General features: G+C 41.9%; 1 non-coding gene across 1 annotated transcript; it reads right to left on the reverse strand.

Annotated features, from left to right (window-relative positions):
- Nucleotides 1-19762: 19762 nt before the first annotated feature.
- Nucleotides 19763-19833, reverse strand: trnag-gcc (transfer RNA glycine (anticodon GCC)). The gene has a single exon. It is a non-coding gene; the product is annotated as a tRNA-Gly (tRNA).
- Between the last annotated feature and the right edge of the window lie 3012 nt (nt 19834-22845).

The raw sequence follows: 22845 nt of genomic DNA on the forward strand, positions 1-22845 counted from the left end.
TTATTGTGTACAGTATATTGAACTTCCCTCATTCAGTCGTTTAAGTTATATGAAAAATAACATGCCTCCCAGGCCATTATTATTTTCTGTTCAAAATTAAAGATGGCTGCGCGTATGTGCAAAAAGACGAAGTACGACAAAGAATACAAAAGTAAATATCTTTTAATAAAGTTAGCCTAATATAATATTGTTTCCATTGCTGAAGCAAACATGATTTTGTTTTAGTCTATTCGCTAAATTTAATGCGACAGTGCGTTACATCTGTTCTGGAGTGTTTATAAAAGATAAGGTGAAGAAGAACAGAAACTTGGGAGTAACTCTGCATCAGTGTTTAACAGTTTTATGACCCTTAACATAAACTACTATAGAATGTGTTTATTAAAAGTGCAGTGTGTCGAGGTAAAAGAGAGAAAACACTCTATTCTCATGCACACAGAATACATATCATGAAACACACTAGAAATTAAATATTTCCTACAGTCACTTAGCGAAGTTACATTTTTAGACTAATAACAGCTAACTATTGATAGCAGGCAAAGCATTTAGCTAGTCTACTGTCATGCCCGGTTACTGACTGCAAAAATCAGTGTAGGCTTAGCCAGGTAACGTTACTAGTTAGTGGTGCTTGCAAAGCGAAGCACTACTATTGTTATCTCACAGGCTCTTTTTTTATTATTGTTACGTCCCTGACGTATTATATACATAAATATTTTTTATATTATTCTGTGTTGCCTGCTCTCTTGGGTGTTTCCCTCTCTCTGTTTGTAAAGCAGGTTTAATTGGCCTTTACCGTGGAGAGTCGTGCTGATTGAAGGATCAGTCAGTGATGTGTGCATTACTCAAGCCTCCTGTACCTTCATTGCACAAGCACTTCCTGAACCTGTGTGCCTTACTCCCGCCTCCTGTATCTCCATTGGACAAGAACTTTCTAAACCTGTGTGACTTTTACTGCCCTTTTTGACCTTGAGTTTTGTTATTGCCCTTTGTACATAACTTTGTATACTGTGTTAATATCATCCTGTATATAATGGTAAGTAGGGAGTAGACACCCTTTTTTGTTCTCCCCCCCTAGTCAGTGAGTTAGGTAAGACTTGATGTATTTTGGTATGTTTTGTTGTTAGGTTAGGTAGACTTTTGTGACTCTAGTTAGCTGCTTTAAGTTTGGAGCAGAGTTTGAATTATGATAATGTTAAAAATGCTGTTTTACGTGCTTATGAGCTTGTCCCTGAGGCTTACCTGCAGAAATTTCGTAAACATGTAAAATCTGACAATCAAACCTATGTTGAGTTTGCACGTAAGAAATCTGTGTTTGATAAATGGTGCACTGCCAGTAAAGTAAGTACTTTTGAGGGACTGAAGGAGTTAATTTTGTTGGAGGAATTTAAGAATTGTGTTGCCGAGAAGGTGGTAGTTTATCTAAATGAGCAGAAGATCACTTCACTTTCAGGTGCAGCCGTCTCAGCTGATGAGTTCACACTGACTCATAAAATCACTTTTTTTCCCCTATGATGTGAAAATTCCCAACATAGTGTTACGACCCCTTAGTCTAGGGTTCAGGGCCACAACAAAAGATAAAATAAAAAGAGGGAAACCTTTACAACCAGGTTTGAGTGTGTGTGGTCTATTATTTTTTTCCTCTACACACACAGGAAGCTCTTGGCTTTAGGGTTGGGCCAAGGCAAAACCCCTCCCTATCTCCTCCCGTAAGCTAACTACCCTATACAACAAAAAAACTATAAACAAAATACATAAGCCTAACCTAACTCCCTAACTAAACACAAAAACAGGAGAAAACGGGTTTTAAAGAAAATGGCACCCAACCCCTACTGCTTCCAAAGAGAAAAAAAAGTTTATACAAACAAACAGAAGACTATGTACAATATTTACAACACAACAACAAAATAAAGACAGAAACAAAGAAAACCCAACACTTATAACCCAACTCACAAAAATACTGATGCGACCCAACAGTTTGCATAAAACAACCAACACAATCCACATCTCCAAAATCACAACAGCGCACGCTTCCGCCCTTTACCGACCAGCTTAAAAGGACGTGCTTCTCCCAGGCCAGCCAATCCCATCGCACGTCACGGCACGCTCAATCAGGGCGGGACTTCCTATAACAAGGAGAGCAAGGGAGAGAGAGCGGCACCAGCAGACACGCACGCGCACATACGTGCACTACACCCGGACGTAACAATAGTGTTAGAAGCCCTCCAAGTTCTCAGAAAGTTATTCCTGAGAGTAGAGAATGTTTCTATTGTCACGAAATGGGCCATCTGATTGCTGTTTATCCTATCTTGTTTTGTAAAAAAAATGTAGGAAAATGCTACACTTTTGGGCTGGGTCTGCATTAACACACCTACCAAGAATGCACCAGAAAGATAGTCAATGCCTACAATCCCCTGTAGATCCTGCTTTTGAACCTTTTCTTATGGAAGGTGTCCATATCTAATTCTGAGTTGGAACAAAAACCACTGAGGGACACAGGTTCTGCCCTGTCGTTCATTTTAGAAGGTATTCTACCTTTGTCTGATTAAAACTAGTTGTGGTGTGGATGTACTAAAACAAGGCATTGAAATGGAAATTCTCTACATACTGTAACATATTTCTGCGATCTAGGTTAGTTAAGGGTCTTGTTAAGGTCGCAGTCCGTTCCCAGCTGCCTGTAAAAGGTGTTTCGTTCATTCTAGGCAATGACTTAGCTGGGGGGAATGTTTGCCAGTTGCCTATTGTTACAGATGTACCTGTAATAGATGAGAATGAGACTCGCGTAAATTTCCGCTAGTGTTTAACTCGTGTGTGTGTGTGTGTGTCTGGTGACACGTGCTCAGGCTCGTTAGAACAGAAGTGCAGAAGATTTTTCTGATTCATTTATGTGTAGAAGACCCCATATTTAAACTTTGTGTTGTGCCTTCACCTCCTGTAAATAATCCAGATACTGTCTCTACTCAAATCTTTGGATCCAGTGGTGCTAAACTTTTATTTGAACATGATCAGCTGGTAAATGCTTTAAAATCTGATAACTCCCTTCAACCATGTTTCACTTAGGCAGTTAAGGAAGCAGAATTGTCACAGCGGCCTACTGCATATTTTATTAAGGATCAGCTGTTAATGCGTAAATAGACATCTAAAAATTCTGATAACAACTGGAGTTTAGTACTCCAGGTTATGGTCCCAAAACCTTATAGAAGTCAGGTCTTAAGTATTGCTCATGACCATGACTTGTCTGGGCATCTGGGTATTCGAAAAAAAACATATGCTCGAATTTTAAAGCATTTCCTTTGGCCGGCTCTAAAATCAGATGTAGCATCCTATTGTCGTTCATGTCCAATCTGCCAAATTGCAGGTAAACCTAATCAGGTCATCCCTTGTGCTCCACTCTGCCCAATTCCTGTAATGGGAGAACCTTTTGAGAGGATTTTGATAGATTATGTAGGTCCCCTTCCTTGAACAAATTCGGGAAATACGTATTTACTCTCTTTGATGTGTGCTGCTTCTAAATAACCTGAGGCTATAGCACTTCACAACATTAAGTCTCGGGCTATCGTACGTGCCCTTACCAAGTTCTTTTCTACTTTGGGGCTACCCAAGTACGTCCAGGCTGACCGTGGTTCCAATTTTATGTCAGCCCTGTTTAAGAGAGCATTGGAAAAGCTTGATATAAAGCATCAGGTCTCTAGTGCCTACATGGAAGTAAACATTTATTTGATTTTATGTAACTTTACTTACTTTTAAGAAATAAATGGTACCTCATATGGAAATAATCAGAGATGTGCATGTGAAGCTGAACATATAGGCCGGGGATTATGCTTGCACAAGCATTTTGATATATATGTTGAGGCCCCTAAACTGGGGAAGTTTAATGAACCCCAGATGTTTAGGATGACATCATTGCATGTAGAATGAACTCTATTGTCCAGGATGGCTATATAATGGGGGAGTAGTCAAGACATCGGGTGTGATTCTGCAGTCTCCCCCGGCCGTTATTGCATGATAAATAAAGGTTGATCTCTTCTGAAACCAAAGCCTGGGTCTTCAATTAATTTCCATGACACCTATCACCCAGAATCACAAGGTGTGTTAGAAAGATTCCACCAAACATTAAAATCGATGCTTCGCACATAAAGCTTGCAGCACAGAATTAACTGGGACGAAGTGGTTTCATTCCTACTATTTGTAATACGGGATACCGTACAAGAGTCTCTTAGATTTAGCCCAGCAGAGTTGTTTTTTGGCCATTCTGTTCGAGGTCCTTTAAAAGTGGTTCAGAAAAAAATGTCTCCTACTTCGGTTAGTCCTCTAACTAGAAATGTTTTAAATTATGTAAGCTTGGTTCAAGAACGCCTGCACACGGCATGCAAGTTAGCTCATTGTTCGCTCACCTCCTCCCAAGCCAAGATGTAAAGGAGATTCGATAAGAAGGCTGTTGTCTGTGGATTTAAAGAAGGTGACCAAGTGCTTTCTTTGCTTCCTATTACAGGTTCCACCCTTCAAGCTAGGTTTTCTGGTCCATATATTATTAGTTCTCGATTAAGTAGCACCGATTATGTGATAAAGACACCTGACAGACGGAAAAAGACTCGTGTCTGCCATGTAAACATGCTTAAACCTTTTCTCTCTCAAAATACTGGAGATTCTGCATTCACCCCTGTTGCGGTTATCTCCACAGGCATTACATCTGAATATTTCCCGAAATTCGATGGTCTCAATTTGGGTAGAGCATCTGTCCCTTGTGCGAGTTTTTCAAACTCTGTGTGGCTAAGTAAACTTGAGTGCAAACTTGTCCATCTACCATTTTCCATCAAGGAAGACATCATTAGGCTCATAAGGGATCACCCCGCACTCTTTTCAGAGACACCCTTGCACACAACTGTCATTGAACATGATGACATAGATGTAGGCAAACACCTAATGCCTACCGAGTTAACCCAACCAAACGTGCTATAATGAAGCAGGAGACTGATTATTTGCTAGCCATTCCCAGTTGTAGTCCATGGTGCTCTGCCTGTCTTTTGATTCCAAAATTTGATAATAGTTATCGATTTTGCACAGATTATCGTAATGTTAACTCTGTTACCAAGGCTGATTCATTTCCTCTTCCCAGGATGGAAGACTGTGTTGACCGAATAGGTCAGTCAAGGTATGTCACAAAATTAGACCTTCTGAAAGGCTACTGGCAAGTTCTACTCACTCAGCAAGCCTCTAAAATCTCTGCTTTTGCTACACCTGATAGATTTCTTCAGTATACAGTCATGGCTTTTAGTTTAAGAAATGCACCTGCTACCTTTCAGCGTTTAATGACACAAGTCTTAGGTGATACTAAGGAAGTACCTACCTTGATGATGTAGTTGTGTTTCAGATACCTGGAATGAGCATCTCTCTGTTTTAAACTGTTTGATCGCCTCTAAAATGCTTTTCTGACTCTGAACTTTGAAAAGTGTGAATTCGCTCATGCTACTGTTACCTATTTAAGTAAGCAGGTTGGACAAGGCATGGCAATTAAGGCATTTCCAGCCCCTAGGACAAAACGGGAACTCAGACGTTCGTTAGGTATGGCTGGATATTACCGAAGTTTCTGTAGAAACTTTTCAGATGTGGTACTTCCTCTAACAAATTTTCTTCGTGGCTCGATCCCTTTTGTATGGTTTGCTACTTGTCAAGATGCATTTAATACTGTGAAGATATTGCTGTGCAGTGCACCTGGTCTTTCTGCCCCTGATTTTAGCAAACCCTTCCAACTTGAGGTAGATGCCAGCAGAATAGTATAAAAAATATTATATATATATATATATATATATAATATTTTTTATACTATTCTGTGTTGTCTTCTCTCTTGGGTGTGTTTCCCTCTCTTTGTTTGTAAAGCAGGTTTAATTGGCCTTTACCATGGAGAGGGGTGCTGATTGGAGGATCAGTCTCTTACTCAAGCCTCCTGTACCTCCATTGGACAAGCACTACCTGAACCTGTGTGCCTTACTCAAGCCTCCTGTATCTCCATTGGAAAAGAACTTCCTAAACTTGTGTGCCTTACTCCCGCCAACACTCCCGTGTTGCCATTAGACTAACACTTTGTGCAGCAGTATTTAAACGCCATCCTGCCTGCTGCTCAAGAGACAACTGCTTGTTATGGTGTTTTGCTTGTGCATATTGGACTTATTGTGTATCGACTTTTGCTGCCCTTTTCAACCTCAATTTTTGTTATTCAATTCAATTTTATTTGTATAGTGCTTTTAACAATTGGCATTGTCCCAAAGCAGCTTTACACAATCAAAAGAATGATTTAAGTTTGTATGGAATTTTAATGTGTATTAATCAAAATGGTCAGATAGTCCCTGGTGAGCAAGCCGAGGGTGACAGTGGCAAGGAAAACCTCCCTGAGATGGTAATAGGAAGAAACCTTGAGAGGAACCAGACTCAACAGGGAACCCATCTTCATTTGGGTGAAACAGAAAGCAGGAATTGATCTGCATTCATACTGTGTGTTAGTTGGCAGACAGTTCAGCATAACAGGTGATGTTAATTGATGTTAATATGGAGTCTAGTTAGTTTTGGAAAACTCAGATAGACTTGTATAAAGTTCCAGTCCTGAACTATTGAACAGTTAAGTCCTCAGAGAAACAGCTGCCAACACCAGTTGAGGCCAGAACCGTCTTCTAGGTAGAGAGAACCATCCCCAGACATGAGACGCATCCCAAAGAGACACACAGGGCATCCATGTGACGAGATCTCCAACCAGAAGCTGGGCACCAGGATGGGTCAGACAGGTCCGGAGGGCAGAGGGAGCCTGGATCACTGGCAGCTCATGAACAACATGTATAGCTCGACAGAGAGAGAGGGAAGGAGAGAGAGGGGGAGAGAGGGAAGAGAAAGAGCAGGAGAGAGAGAGCAGAAGAGAAGAGATAACAGTTAGAACTGGGTTAGTTATTGCTCTTTGTACATAACTTTGTATACTGCAGGGATTCAATATTGACATTAGATATAATAAGGGATCTAAAAACATTGTAGCAGACAATTTATGTTGCTGTGATAGCAAGTAAGGATTGAACTTGATGTTCAATCTTAAGGGGGAGGATTGAACATCAAGTGTAAATATCATCCTGTATATAGTGGTAAGTAGGGAGTCGACACCCTTTTTGTTCTCCCCCCTTTTCTCCTGGTTATGCTAGTCAGGGAGTTAGGTAAGACTTGATGTATTTTGGTATGTTTTGTTGTTAGGTTAGGTAGACTTTTGGCATTGCCGGCTCCTGGGGTCCGTTCTTCGTACGTCGCTTGACACATCCGAGATGAACGGACACATCTAAGATGAGATCACCCTGCTAATTATGATCTGACTAAGTGGGTTCTTCGAGCACACCTGTTGTTGATGAATAAAGCTGGATTGAGTTGTCTAGGATTATTGCGTGTTCATACATTGGTTTAAAAGGCGATATGCATCGACACTAGAAACACTGATCACAACAAAAGAGCGGCTTAATTTTTTTTGTAACACGTGTTATGAAATGCCTCTTGCCATGGATTAATGGAAACTATCTCCCTAATTAACAACATAAAAACAGGAGAAAACGGTTTTAATAAAAATGGCACCCAACCCCTACTGCTTCCTTAAACAAATGTATATACATAAGAGAGAGAGGTATTTACAATATTTAGAAGTAAAAAAAAAACAAATCTATATCCCACAGCGGGTGAAACACTTCCCACCACGCTAACAAAAAAAGGAGAAACAGAACTCACACCACACGCACAATCAAAACACTGGCGCAACCCAACAGTTTACTGTAAGTTTGAAATGCACAAGCAAATGTCTCGCACATGAGACCAACATAACCCCACGCCCCTTTCCGGTTCTTGTCCTCCACCTTAAGGCGACGCACAGAACCAAGGACGGCCAATCCTGGCGCATGTCACAGCACGTCCAATCAGGGTGGGGCCACCTGCGAGAGAGGGAAAGCGAGAGAGAGAGAGCATGTGCACGCCGCCACAAGCATCCATGCCTACACACCTACATGCCATACACACATGCATGTAACACCCCCACCCATAAAAGTTAAATGGATTTTGACTAAAAACACATACCAAAAAAAAATTACTCTTCACGATCTAGACAGTGCGTCCGCTAAAATATTTTCTGTACCCTTTTTGTGGCGTATTTCGAGGTTAAAACTTTGGATCAGTAATGACCACCGCATTAGCCTCTGATTTGAATTTGCCATTCGGAGAAGGAAGACTAAGGGGTCATGGTCTGTATAGACTATTATAGGTAGGGAACTACCACCGACATAGACTTCAAAATGCTGAAGGGCAAGGAGTAAGGCTAAGGCCTCCTTCTCAATAGTGCTATAATGCTGTTGTGTTTTAGAGAATTTTTTTGAGAAAAAGCACACAGGGTGGTCAATTTCTGCCCGGGCTTCTTGTAATTAAACCACACTTGCACCTAATGCGCTCGCAACCACCTCCAACTTAAATAGTTTAGAAAAATCAGGGGCGGAGAGAACTGGCGCACTATACATAAGATCTTTGGCAACATTAAAAGCATTATCGCATTCACAACTCCAAGCGAAGGTTTTGGATTTACTCAATAAGTCTGTTAAGGGGCATACAACAGAGAAAAAATGTTTGCAGAATGCACGGTAATACCTGATCATTCCTAGAAAGCAGCGCAGCTCTCTTTTTGACTTGGGAATGGAAAAATTCCTGATTGCCTCCACTTTGGCACTGGCCAACCTCGCACCTGGTCCTGGACAACCTGCTTACCCAAGTAAATGACCACAGCTTTCCCGAATTCACATTTTTTTAAGTTCACCGTTAACGATGCTTTGTCAAAACGAGCAAATACTGCACGTAGCGAGTTTATGTGGGCACTCCACGAATTAGAATAAATGACCACATCATCCACATATGCTTCGCAATTCTTTATACCAGATAAAACTTTCTGCATTAGCCTTTGGAAGGTAGCTGGAGCATTTCGCATACTAAAGGCCATAACGGTATACTGCAAGAAATTATCCGCCGTTACAAACGCGGAGCTATCTGAAGCACGCTGCGTAAGTGGTACTTGCCAATAACCTTTTAACAAATCCAATTTTGTTACGAAGGATGAGGCACCAACACGTCAACACAGTCCTCCATTCTAGGCAACGGGAAACAGTCTGACTTGGTAACACTATTCACCTTTCTGTAATCCGTGCAGAACCTAAATGAAGCATCGGATTTCGGCACCAGCAAACACGGTGAGCTCCACGGGTTCGAAATGGGAATGGCTAGACCATGCGTAAGCAGGTACTCTACCTCTCTTCTCATCACTTCTCTCTTCTGGGGATTAACACAATAAGGATGTTGTTTTATCGGCGCTGGGTGTATAAGTTCGACATCATGGAGCAGAACATGGGTTTGTCTGGGAATGTCTTGAAACAGTCTTTATGTCAAAACGTTTTTTCATTTTTATTTGTTTTGAAGACAAGTTTGGTGTGTATACGTGGATTGGATTAACCAGAAACCTGAGACAGACAGATGGTATGGATGCGACACAGACGTGCTAATCAATTGGTAAGAGGATTTTTTAAATAAAAAAATTAAAACAAGACAGATAATAGATAAATAAATAGACTTTATCTATCTCAGCTTCCTCGTTGTCACTATAAACCTTTTTTTTGCAGAGTTTATCGTGCGAGCCAGAAACTGAGACAGACGGTGTGTACCGCTAATCGGTAAGGAGATTTAAAAAAAACAAAAAACATTTTGACTTATACAAGAGACAAACACATAAATTTACTTTTTTCATCTCTTTCTAAAGAGTTGTAGAATATATATGCTGCAGTTTGGGAAATATTAAGGGAAGTCCTTCCACTGGCTGCTTGAGAATGACATGGGATATACCATATACCTCATAAAGAATCGGCAAAAAGAAGAGGCTTTTGGAGTTTTTATGGCAGAAGGGCATAGCAGAGACAGCCTATTGTCATTTCTGAGTTATGCGCTTAGTTTTGACGAAATTCAGTCTCTTCTTGACTACGAGTCAAAAAAAAAACTGTTGCAACAGCAGCATCAGAGGATGACCAGCTGGTTGGTTTTGGCTCTAGTGCCAACACCACTTGGCGAGAGATTTGGGACAGCAGGGGCGATGGCTATGCCGCCTTTATTCTCAAGAAAAGCTGTGTACCAGGGACAAAGATGCACAAGTTACAACAGTACCTGCAAAGGAAAAAACATTCAACCTCTCCGACCCAACTTGCTCCTGCTGAAGTTATGGGTGGGTCTCAGTTTTCTTTTATTTTTCCCAAAGACATAAAGATAAAAAAAAAAAAAAACCTCTTTTGATGCATCAAATATAATAAAATTAGATAACTTCAGTGGTCAACTTTTCTGTCTGCCCCACAGTGATGGATGAAGATGAAGAGCTGGAGAAAGCAATGCTCAGTATATCACCTTCCGAACTGTCCGTGCAGAGCTGTGAGTAAACATGCACTTTTAATTTAAAACAGTTACAGATCTGTATGCCTATTATAAAGTGTGCATGCTTTGTTTTTATTGATATTTTTCTGTTTCCCCCAGCTCCTGCTTCTGCTTCTGCTAAGTCACTGACATCATCTACTGCCAGAGGCCAACAGGCATCGGAACCTGAAAGAGGTTTCTAACAGACTGGCCCCTGTGCTGGGACTATAAATTGTTTTCCCAAACTGGATCTTCTCTAAACCTTCCCTTCTCATGTTGACCACGTTCTGGTCCTGTTTGTTTTTTGTTTGTTCACTAACTGTCCTAGTAACTATCAATTGATGCCCCATGTGATCAAGGTAAGAGTTCTTTTTAATTTTATGTGATGATTAAAAAGAAGAAAATGACTTTGACTGCTTTGGTTACTAACACTTAAATAAATGTGTTTACACTGTGCCAAGTTGCTCTCCCTGCTTAAGACTAATTGTGATGTTTAAATATTAATTCATAAAATGGTGAAAATTTTTGGATATTAGTCCAACATAAGAAAGAAAGAGTGGAGTGTTGATAAAACATTTGAATTGTGTTTTGTTTCACTGTGTCTGGTCGAGATAAGCAGGCAAAGTGACTTGCTATTTCTGTCTTTCCTAACACCAGTTTTTGTATAGTGCTAAAATATAAATGACTGACAGAATTTTTATTCTTGCAGTACCATCTGACACTTTCTTATCGTCCGTTCCACTTCCACTGGAGGGTTCAGGAGTAGATGGTAATTGTGTCACATTTCTTCTGAATACCAGTTCATCCATTTTAACATTTATGTCATAACTACTTATGTGATGTAGTGATGTGCTTATTATTAAGTGTGCCGGCACACACTTATTACTCTTCTCCCCTAGAATTCATTTTATGCAATCGGTTTATTATATCCCTAAAACTTTGCAGCGTTTCTCGTCCCGCAGTTTTAAGAAAACACTGACGTTCGTTACACCGTTCCGTGCGACTCGCTCTGGAAATTCCCCAAAAAATGCCCCAAAAAGTCCCATAGACTTAACATTGGGACCGGCCTCTGTGACATCACGGCTGCAACTATGATGCAACATATGTGCCTGTCGCAGAGGCACACTTAAATTTTCTCCAGAAAGTTTCGCTTTTTAGTTTATATAACTCTTTCTGTTAAAAGTAATCAACTAGCCATGTACTTTTTTGTCATGCTTTCTTCTGTGCAACCCAAGCTCTGTCATGTAAAAAGTCCTGTGCCCCTGCCTCGGGAGCTGACTTTTCTTATACCAGAAACAGCAAGTCCTCTGCCTACAGTCTCAACCGTCACAGTACCAGGTGTGAATAGGTTTAACTGTAGTTCTTAAAAATATCTACATAGTAAATGAGAAACAACATAATTTTAACCTCCAAGACAGTATCTGATTAATGGTAAGCAGTTTTAGAAATTCATTATAACACTTTGAATTTCAGTGACTGCGTTGTAGATGCTGTAGTCTGTCTTTAATTTTTTTTTGTGTGCAATAATTAACTGTTTACCATTCTCTGTATTGTCAGAGACACGTTTAAATTCTTCTGAGAGGTCTGCAGTGACCAGTCAACCTCCACTGCATTCACTTACTGCAGGTACTGTTCGAAGTAGTTTTTTTTTTAACATGGTGGTGCATAATCTAAAGATATATAGTCAACACATGCTCACACTCATAATCTTACACTTAGGTATTTTTTTATTCTTGTTTTTACTAGTCCAGCCATCACCAACTATCCCCAGCTGTCCCCCTCCACAACTTCCAGGATATGACCACGATGTAAGTGAGTGGAACTGTTCACAGCAGCAGAGGATCTGGATGAAGACAGAGATGGAATCTATGGGTCTCTGGCCAGGTTCCATTCCTGTGAGCAACCCAATGAAGATGGTGTCTTTGTGGCGCTTGCCTCCCCAGCCGGAACTGAGAGACAGCATCCATGGGCTTCCCTCCCCCAAATACTTTCAGCTTCACCCCTTTTTTATATGGAAGCCAGAAAATGATAATCTAATGGGGAGGCTGAGGAACAACTATCCTTTGCCATGCATTGAAGGTTGTGTTCAGCCTCAGGTTGCCTCTGCAGGTGTTGGGAGACCTCGTGTTATCGTTGCCATCACTGGACAGTACTACCTGTTGTCATCCAGGCTGTGCTGCAAGGTTTGCAAGAAAAGGTGGTATGCTGACAACCCAGTGTGGCTGAAAAAACTTCCCCAGCGATTTACAAATGTGTTGCCTGCAAAACTGACCTACAAGAAGGCCATATGTAAGTCAGTCATGGATGAACTGAGACGCACGGGAAAATCACCGACGGACATGACAAACCAAATTATGGAGATGATGCACCTGAAATATGAACGCGCCAACCTGGCCTACCTTCTCAGCTGCCAAAATGTCATCGATGGGGAAGCAGGAAAGTACGGGCAAAAGACAATTACGAAATTCATTAGACAGGAAACTAGGCCATCTCCTTTCGGGCAGTACAGTGATTCAGATGGATGGAACGGCATCTCTGTATCTGCACACTACCTGACTGACTGTCTACTGCATGAGTATGAGCACCAAGAGGGTGCCATCAAAAGACTGCTCCAGGGCACCTTTGGACAGGCTTTCCGTTCAGACCATACCCGTAAGGTCGCAAGAAAGGTCACCTTTTCATCTGGAACCGTGTCATCATATGCAGTCATGAATGAAAACTGGATGATCATTTCATGGGTAATGGTGCAATCTGAGACAGAGAAGTCGCTGAGGCCCATGTATGAGGGACTTGCAGCCCGTTATAGCACTGCAGACATAGAGAAGGCCCGATACCAGTGGGTTGACAGGTAAGAAATTACCAGTTTTATGCCAATATTTACACAATAACATTTATTTTCACATTTTAGATTTGTAATTTGAGGAAAGGAATACACTTGCAATTGCATCATTACATATTACATTTACATCATTACATATTACATTTACATCATTAGATATCATTACTGAATACACTGCAATGAACGTAGTGAGAGATATAAAAGTTTTAACATTTAAGGGTGTATTTTTCTCTTTTTTCTCTTTCAGAGATTGTTGTGCAGCATTTAAGGTGGCGGAATCTCTTTCAGGAGAGCATCTGAACTGGGACGCTTGGCAAACATCTGAGGCTATTGTTGCTGAGGCCACTACTGGTAGCCTGCTAAACTCATGTGCATCACGGTCTCACTACAACACCGATATAACCATCAAACTGGACTTATTTCATTGTATGCGGCGGTTCCTCCGTGAGTGTGTTTCTGAGCATCATCCTCTGTACAGTTCCTTTGCCCAGTTCCTGTCTGCTGCCTTTTCCGTGGTGGATCAGGAAGACCTACAGAGGCTTAAAGATGCTTATATATTTTGTGGAATTCACCCTGCCAACCCCACGAAACAGCACATTCGTGTACACTGCAGAACAAAGATTCCACAGCCTAAGGAGCTCATCCAGAGAGTTGAGGGAGTTTTCTGGCACTTCTTCCTTGCTCAAGATCCAAACGGTCTTTCTCTCTTTAAGCCCTCTATGCTGAAGGCATGGCGGATTCAACAGGTACACATGCTGCGAGGTTGCCTCAGTGATCCTGAGGTAGAAGGTGCCATCTTGTACAGGCATGGAGGGATGGTGCAGCTAAATCATGTGCAGGGTGAAGGAGCTAATGTTCCTGTCTGGATCCCCATTAGAGGCACATCTCAACAGGAGGGTTACCACTTCCATCAAGCTCAGTGGGTCACTGGAACACGTGTTTCCATAGAGCTGTTTCAAGCTCAGGGGATGACAGGGGTGGCACGGTGGAATTATCAACGCCTGGTGGACCTGAAGCAGCCAGATGTTTCCCTTCCAGCTGTTTTCGATCCAGTTTTGATTGAAAAACTTAATGCAGTTTCTAAAAGGGTCCTCGGAGATGAGAAGTATCCTGCTCTTCATCTTTCACCCACAGACACTGGAGAGAAGTTTGGCCTGGAATATATTGAGCCTGGTTGCCGTCCAGTTCCTCTTGATTGGGATAAGCATAGGACTAGTACAGGCTCTACTCATGCCCTCCATACACCTCCTCTATCCAGCCCACCCATGGCCCTGTCAAGGACTCCTCAGGCATCCTCCATGACTCCAACCAGAGTGCTGCGGTTTCCAGCATGCCCGTCTGGTGATGCTAGTACAGGCTCTACCCATGCCCTCCATACACCTCCTCTATCCAGCCCACCCATGGCCCTGTCAAGGACTCCTCAGGCATCCTCCATGACTCCAACCAGAGTGCTGCGGTTTCCAGCATGCCCGTCTGGTGATGCTGCTTTTGAACAGGACGCATCGGTACCTGAGCCCAGGCTTAAGACAGGTAAACATCTGAAAAACAAGTAGCTGACAAAAATTAAGCATCACCAGCAGTAATTAAATTATATTTATCTTGATTCTATGTATCTTACATATCTTTGTAGTCTTCTTGTCACAATGTTTGACCTGTCACTTACTAGAATTTTAGATAAGCAGATAACAGTAATAACCTCACCCCAGCCGTTTAGGTTCATTGTTAATCTGGGTTTTTACCTAGATGAGTATGTGAGTTCTGTTTTTTTTTTTTTTGTTTTTTTTTTGCTATCAGGGCCAGAATGATTTACTGCACTCTTATTTCTTTCTTATTTCTTATGCTTTACAGAAAGCCCATACCCCCCCCCCCCCCCCCCCTCTGCCTCTGCTGGCCTCACCAATAGCCGCTCGCACTGGACCTGTGAAGACTGGAGGCAGGATCTTTGTCTTGGACCACAAGCGTTGGCCAGCCCCTATGAAGAAAGTCATTGACGATCTCCTTAATAAACACAGAGGACACAAGGACATGCTCAAGCTTGTGGACCAAGATTATGCTGCTCTAGTTCACAACTCTTGTAAAGACCCAAACAACATGCTCCACCCAACAACCAAAGTCCACATTTCACAGTACATAAAGCATCTCAGCAAGCTGATAAACACCGCATCCTCAATAAACACAAGCCCGGAAAAACTCCACGAGAGGCAGCAACTCTGGTACACTCTGACACAGGGAAGTGAGACTATGACTGTACCAGTTGTTACCATGCCTGTCTCAGTAGTAAACCCCCCCTCCTCCTGTTCAGACCCTTGCCACACCTCTGACACAAGACTCTATTGAGGAAATGGTTAAAAACATCATGGAAAAGCAACAGGAACAATTGAGACTTCCACACCAAGCACAAAAGAGGGCACAAACAAAAACTTGTCTTTCCTGTGGCCAGCCAAAGTCTAAGTATCTGAATGATGGTTCGTTCATCCACTTTTTTTTTACCAGCAAGGACCCATCAGATATTTCTACTGCTCCACAAAGGTCTTCAAAGTTTATGGTGGTGAAGGATTGACAAATCCAAGAATGCCGTTTGAAGACTTTTCAGAGACAGAGTTTTTTCAGCGGGAACTGGATGCCACAAAGATGAAGGCGGAGGAGAGAGGGCAACAGAAAAGGAAAAGGAGTGAACCTGAATACACAGGCCGCAAGTGTCGTTTTTGTAAACTGGAACTAAAGCAAGGCCCAAACAGCCCTCACGTTCACACAGGTTTCCCTGGAATGGCAGGGAAGTACATTTACTGTCCTTCAAAAATATTTTCTTTATATAAGGATCTGGGCATGGAGAATGAGATGACCTGGAGAGAGTTTGAAGATTCTGCGTTTTATGAGATAGAAAGACAAAGATTGGAGTCAGAAAAGAGAAAATAAGAAAATAAGATATTGTTCTAGTTCTTTTTTTATAAGTGTTTTATAGTATTAAGTCTCATATAAGTATTTTGACTAATCCTACCCTTTGTCAAAATGTTTCTTTCTGCTCATCTGAATCTTCTTCTTCTTCTTATTATTATTATTATTATTTCTTTTTTTAAGTATCCATATGAATATTTATCTGTTTTATCTTTCTGGTAAAATCTGTAAGACATTTTGGTGGCCCCATTTTTTTTTTCTCTAAAAATTAATTTCTATATAAAAGTAGAAAGCAAAACTTTTGAAAATTTGTGTTTTAAAATTGTATATATAATTAGCATTTAATTTTATTACAGTTGTCATGTTACTGTTCCCAAGAATGTTCAATATTGAAAAAAATGTTTAAAAAAATTTCAGCATGCCTCATTAACATAAGTAAATAATGTATAGTGAGAAGTAAAAGACAAATTATCCAATGTGGAGTTTGTAACAAGTAATTCCTAATATATATATATATATATATATATATATATATATATATATATATATATATATATATATATAAAATAATATTATAATAAATGAGATATTTATTATTGTTATTATTATTATTATTATTTGAATGATAAAACTTTTCTAAATAATAATAATCTGTCAGATTATTAAAAGTTCACGCAGAGCGGAATTCGAACCTGGGTCTGGACGATTTTATACTATTATTTAAGGAATGCCTGGGTGTGGTTAAGCACCTTGAAAAGCAGCAAAAATGCTTCAATTTCATTGGCTGTCACTGAGTGCCAGCTATTCACGACTTGCCAGTGTCTTGCAGGGGAGTTTTATGTGGCTATCTGGATCTCTCATGTGGCCAACCCTGCTTGAGCATGGTCTTAAACAAGAAGCCTGTGCATTGGCCGGGAATCGCACCCGGGCCTCCCGCTGGCGAGAATTCTACCACTGAACCACCAATGCTTGCATGCCATCTTCGAACCCACAGGCCGGTGCTGGGGGAGGCGGTTAGCATGGTCGACAGATAGTATTTAGCATCACAAACACTGCACAAACCTAACTTCTGCTAGGATTTTTGGCTCTGATGATGAAGGTGAACTTGTTAGCGTGTTCAGGAAAAAGTTCACAAGTTTTAATAAAGACTGACAGCTTTTTGCTTAATTTTAGGCTAGATGATATATTTTGCAAGACCATGGAAAAGCAGGCCTTCCAGCAGTCCCTAGACCTAGCAGGTCTGCTTACTGTGTCTCTTTTGAAGCCAGTTTTATGTGACACGTTTTGATGTTGTTTGATGGTTAGAGTGAAGTTGTTGGTGCATTCACGAAAAAATCCACAAATTTTGCTAAAGACTGACAGCTTTACCCCTAATATTTGAGAAGCAGGTCTTCTAGCAGTCCCTTGACCTAGAAGGTCTGCTATCTGTCTCGTTGTTGAAGCCAGTCAGCAGGTAGCAGGGGAGTTTTTTTTTTCCTTCTTGCAGGGGACTTTTATGTGGCTGTATGAATCTTTCAGCTAGTCAACCCTGCTTGAGCATCGTTTGATGGTTAGAGTGAAGTTGTTGGTGCATTCACGAAAAAATCCACAAGTTTTGCTAAAGACTGACAGCTTTACCCCTAATATTAGAGAAGCAGGTCTTCTAGCAGTCCCAAGACCTAGAATGTCTGCTATCTGTCTCTATATTTAAGCCACTCAGCTCAGATTAGGAAGCAAGTGTCTTGCAGTTTTATGTGGCTGTCTGGATCTCTCATGTGGCCAACCCTGCTTGAGCATGGTCTTAAACAAGAAGCCTGTGCATTGGCCGGAAACCGAACCCGCGCCTCCCGCGTGGCAGGCGAGAATTCTACCACTGAACCACCAATGCTTGCATGCCATCTTTGAACCCACAGGCCGGTGCTGGGGGAGGCGGTTAGCATGGTCGACAGATAGTATTTAGCATCACAAACACTGCACAAACCTTACTTCTGCTAGGATTTTTGGCTCTGATGATGAAGGTGAACTTGTTAGCGTGTTCAAGAAAAAGTTCACAAGTTTTGATAAAGACTGACAACTTTTTGCTTAATTTTAGGCTAGATGATGTATTTTGCAAGACCATGGAAAAGCAGGCCTTCCAGCAGTCCCTAGACCTAGCAGGTCTGCTTACTGTGTCTCTTTTGAAGCCAGTTTTATGTGGCACGTTTTGATGTTGTTTGATGGTTAGAGTGAAGTTGTTGGTGCATTCACGAAAAAATCCACAAGTTTTGCTAAAGGCTGACAGTTTTACCCCTAATATTAGAGAAGCAGGTCTTCTAGCAGTCCCTTGACCTAGAAGGTCTGCTATCTGTCTCGTTGTTGAAGCCAGTCAGCAGGTAGCAGGGGAGTTTTTTTTTTCCTTCTTGCAGGGGACTTTTATGTGGCTGTATGAATCTTTCAGCTAGTCAACCCTGCTTGAGCATCGTTTGATGGTTAGAGTGAAGTTGTTGGTGCATTCACGAAAAAATCCACAAGTTTTGCTAAAGACTGACAGCTTTACCCCTAATATTAGAGAAGCAGGTCTTCTAGCAGTCCCAAGACATAGAATGTCCGCTATCTGTCTCTATATTTAAGCCACTCAGCTCAGAGTAGGAAGCAAGTGTCTTGTAGGGGAGTTTTATGTGGCTATCTGGATCTCTCATGTGGCCAACCCTGCTTGAGCATGGTCTTAAACAAGAAGCCTGTGCATTGGCCGGGAATCGCACCCGGGCCTCCCGCTGGCGAGAATTCTACCACTGAACCACCAATGCTTGCATGCCATCTTTGAACCCACAGGCCGGTGCTGGGGGAGGCGGTTAGCATGGTCGACAGATAGTATTTAGCATCACAAACACTGCACAAACCTAACTTCTGCTAGGATTTTTGGCTCTGATGATGAAGGTGAACTTGTTAGCGTGTTCAGGAAAAAGTTCACAAGTTTTAATAAAGACTGACAGCTTTTTGCTTAATTTTAGGCTAGATGATATATTTTGCAAGACCATGGAAAAGCAGGCCTTCCAGCAGTCCCTAGACCTAGCAGGTCTGCTTACTGTGTCTCTTTTGAAGCCAGTTTTATGTGACACGTTTTGATGTTGTTTGATGGTTAGAGTGAAGTTGTTGGTGCATTCACGAAAAAATCCACAAATTTTGCTAAAGACTGACAGCTTTACCCCTAATATTTGAGAAGCAGGTCTTCTAGCAGTCCCTTGACCTAGAAGGTCTGCTATCTGTCTCGTTGTTGAAGCCAGTCAGCAGGTAGCAGGGGAGTTTTTTTTTCCTTCTTGCAGGGGACTTTTATGTGGCTGTATGAATCTTTCAGCTAGTCAACCCTGCTTGAGCATCGTTTGATGGTTAGAGTGAAGTTGTTGGTGCATTCACGAAAAAATCCACAAGTTTTGCTAAAGACTGACAGCTTTACCCCTAATATTAGAGAAGCAGGTCTTCTAGCAGTCCCAAGACCTAGAATGTCTGCTATCTGTCTCTATATTTAAGCCACTCAGCTCAGATTAGGAAGCAAGTGTCTTGCAGTTTTATGTGGCTGTCTGGATCTCTCATGTGGCCAACCCTGCTTGAGCATGGTCTTAAACAAGAAGCCTGTGCATTGGCCGGGAATCGAACCCGGGCCACCCGCATGGCAGGCGAGAATTCTACCACTGAACCACCAATGCTTGCATGCCATCTTTGAACCCACAGGCCGGTGCTGGGGGAGGCGGTTAGCATGGTCGACAGATAGTATTTAGCATCACAAACACTGCACAAACCTAACTTCTGCTAGGATTTTTGGCTCTGATGATGAAGGTGAACTTGTTAGCGTGTTCAAGAAAAAGTTCACAAGTTTTAATAAAGACTGACAGCTTGTTGCTTAATTTTAGGCTAGATGATATATTTTGCAAGACCATGGAAAAGCAGGCCTTCCAGCAGTCCCTAGACCTAGCAGGTCTGCTTACTGTGTCTCTTTTGAAGCCAGTTTTATGTGGCACGTTTTGATGTTGTTTGATGGTTAGAGTGAAGTTGTTGGTGCATTCACGAAAAAATCCACAAGTTTTGCTAAAGACTGACAGTTTTACCCCTAATATTAGAGAAGCAGGTCTTCTAGCAGTCCCTTGACCTAGAAGGTCTGCTATCTGTCTCGTTGTTGAAGCCAGTCAGCAGGTAGCAGGGGAGTTTTTTTTTCCTTCTTGCAGGGGACTTTTATGTGGCTGTATGAATCTTTCAGCTAGTCAACCCTGCTTGAGCATCGTTTGATGGTTAGAGTGAAGTTGTTGGTGCATTCACGAAAAAATCCACAAGTTTTGCTAAAGACTGACAGCTTTACCCCTAATATTAGAGAAGCAGGTCTTCTAGCAGTCCCAAGACATAGAATGTCCGCTATCTGTCTCTATATTTAAGCCACTCAGCTCAGAGTAGGAAGCAAGTGTCTTGCAGGGGAGTTTTATGTGGCTATCTGGATCTCTCATGTGGCCAACCCTGCTTGAGCATGGTCTTAAACAAGAAGCCTGTGCATTGGCCGGGAATCGCACCCGGGCCTCCCGCTGGCGAGAATTCTACCACTGAACCACCAATGCTTGCATGCCATCTTTGAACCCACAGGCCGGTGCTGGGGGAGGCGGTTAGCATGGTCGACAGATAGTATTTAGCATCACAAACACTGCACAAACCTAACTTCTGCTAGGATTTTTGGCTCTGATGATGAAGGTGAACTTGTTAGCGTGTTCAGGAAAAAGTTCACAAGTTTTAATAAAGACTGACAGCTTTTTGCTTAATTTTAGGCTAGATGATATATTTTGCAAGACCATGGAAAAGCAGGCCTTCCAGCAGTCCCTAGACCTAGCAGGTCTGCTTACTGTGTCTCTTTTGAAGCCAGTTTTATGTGACACGTTTTGATGTTGTTTGATGGTTAGAGTGAAGTTGTTGGTGCATTCACGAAAAAATCCACAAATTTTGCTAAAGACTGACAGCTTTACCCCTAATATTTGAGAAGCAGGTCTTCTAGCAGTCCCTTGACCTAGAAGGTCTGCTATCTGTCTCGTTGTTGAAGCCAGTCAGCAGGTAGCAGGGGAGTTTTTTTTTTCCTTCTTGCAGGGGACTTTTATGTGGCTGTATGAATCTTTCAGCTAGTCAACCCTGCTTGAGCATCGTTTGATGGTTAGAGTGAAGTTGTTGGTGCATTCACGAAAAAATCCACAAGTTTTGCTAAAGACTGACAGCTTTACCCCTAATATTAGAGAAGCAGGTCTTCTAGCAGTCCCAAGACCTAGAATGTCTGCTATCTGTCTCTATATTTAAGCCACTCAGCTCAGATTAGGAAGCAAGTGTCTTGCAGTTTTATGTGGCTGTCTGGATCTCTCATGTGGCCAACCCTGCTTGAGCATGGTCTTAAACAAGAAGCCTGTGCATTGGCCGGAAACCGAACCCGCGCCTCCCGCGTGGCAGGCGAGAATTCTACCACTGAACCACCAATGCTTGCATGCCATCTTTGAACCCACAGGCCGGTGCTGGGGGAGGCGGTTAGCATGGTCGACAGATAGTATTTAGCATCACAAACACTGCACAAACCTAACTTCTGCTAGGATTTTTGGCTCTGATGATGAAGGTGAACTTGTTAGCGTGTTCAAGAAAAAGTTCACAAGTTTTGATAAAGACTGACAACTTTTTGCTTAATTTTAGGCTAGATGATGTATTTTGCAAGACCATGGAAAAGCAGGCCTTCCAGCAGTCCCTAGACCTAGCAGGTCTGCTTACTGTGTCTCTTTTGAAGCCAGTTTTATGTGGCACGTTTTGATGTTGTTTGATGGTTAGAGTGAAGTTGTTGGTGCATTCACGAAAAAATCCACAAGTTTTGCTAAAGGCTGACAGTTTTACCCCTAATATTAGAGAAGCAGGTCTTCTAGCAGTCCCTTGACCTAGAAGGTCTGCTATCTGTCTCGTTGTTGAAGCCAGTCAGCAGGTAGCAGGGGAGTTTTTTTTTTCCTTCTTGCAGGGGACTTTTATGTGGCTGTATGAATCTTTCAGCTAGTCAACCCTGCTTGAGCATCGTTTGATGGTTAGAGTGAAGTTGTTGGTGCATTCACGAAAAAATCCACAAGTTTTGCTAAAGACTGACAGCTTTACCCCTAATATTAGAGAAGCAGGTCTTCTAGCAGTCCCAAGACATAGAATGTCCGCTATCTGTCTCTATATTTAAGCCACTCAGCTCAGAGTAGGAAGCAAGTGTCTTGTAGGGGAGTTTTATGTGGCTATCTGGATCTCTCATGTGGCCAACCCTGCTTGAGCATGGTCTTAAACAAGAAGCCTGTGCATTGGCCGGGAATCGCACCCGGGCCTCCCGCTGGCGAGAATTCTACCACTGAACCACCAATGCTTGCATGCCATCTTTGAACCCACAGGCCGGTGCTGGGGGAGGCGGTTAGCATGGTCGACAGATAGTATTTAGCATCACAAACACTGCACAAACCTAACTTCTGCTAGGATTTTTGGCTCTGATGATGAAGGTGAACTTGTTAGCGTGTTCAGGAAAAAGTTCACAAGTTTTAATAAAGACTGACAGCTTTTTGCTTAATTTTAGGCTAGATGATATATTTTGCAAGACCATGGAAAAGCAGGCCTTCCAGCAGTCCCTAGACCTAGCAGGTCTGCTTACTGTGTCTCTTTTGAAGCCAGTTTTATGTGACACGTTTTGA

This window comes from Clarias gariepinus, chromosome 25 (genome assembly GCF_024256425.1).
Source record: "Clarias gariepinus isolate MV-2021 ecotype Netherlands chromosome 25, CGAR_prim_01v2, whole genome shotgun sequence".
NCBI classification, from domain to species: Eukaryota; Metazoa; Chordata; class Actinopteri; order Siluriformes; family Clariidae; genus Clarias; species Clarias gariepinus.